The sequence below is a fragment of the Empidonax traillii genome, unplaced genomic scaffold (genome assembly GCF_003031625.1).
Source record: "Empidonax traillii isolate 1590-97213 ecotype Southwest subspecies unplaced genomic scaffold, ASM303162v1 scaffold170:size2694500, whole genome shotgun sequence".
Classification (NCBI taxonomy): domain Eukaryota; kingdom Metazoa; phylum Chordata; class Aves; order Passeriformes; family Tyrannidae; genus Empidonax; species Empidonax traillii.
In genome coordinates, this window is record NW_020955363.1 from 992,415 (window position 1) to 993,337 (window position 923).

The window sequence follows — 923 nt, forward strand, 5'->3', positions numbered from 1 at the left end:
AACATCCAGTGCCCTTGGAGATGCCAGAAGAACCCAGGCATCCCAAAGTCCAGCGCTGCCCCAGTGGTGGCAGGCCTGGCCCAGCCGTCCCAGAGAGCAGCACCCAGGCCAGTCGGGCACTGTCACAGCCACAGTCACTGCAGGCCACGCACTGCCCGCTCTGCCCTGGCAGGAGGCCTTGGCGCCGGCAGTGCTGGCAGGAACTTGCCTGTGGCCCACTCAGCCCCTTGGCCACGGATCTCCTTCTGCCACGGCCACTCCCAACCCAGCGCGACGGCAGTGATGCTACCTGTTCAAGAGGGTGCTCAGGGCTGTGCGCAGGCTGTTCCTGGGCACCCATGTCCCACCAGGGCAGGAGCAGCAGCGCCAGGCTGCCAGCACTCTTGCAGGGAGCAATCCCTTCAAAATATTTTGGGCAGTCCATGAAGTATAAGGGCAGTAGTCCTCCCTGCAGTGTCCCTCTGAGGCAGCCTGGCTGTGAGCTGGCAGCACATTGCTGGTCAAAGGCAGCCTGGCTGCTTTGCTCTATTTTGTAGCACATTTTTCTTCTCTCCTTCTGTTGCAGTTTGGTCAAGGCTTGTCTGGAACATAGGTCTGAAAAGGCCCCTGCCAGAAACAAGTCAGGGCTTGTCAGAGCTAAGTTGGGACTGGTTAGACATTAAGGCTGTGCTGACCAAAAAGAAACAATAAGTCAAGCAGAACCGGAGACAAGAAAATTTGCAACTAGAGATAGGATGTAATCTGGTGGTGGGATTTAATTACACGATGTTTACAGTTAGGTAAATGGATTAGCAGTCAGGTAAATGGATTAATATTTGAATATAATCGAAGTGATATGTAAGTTTATGTTTAACTGCTATGTCTTCTGTGAAATGTAAAACCAATCATGTAACCTTGCTTGGAAAATGGTATAAAAGATGCGT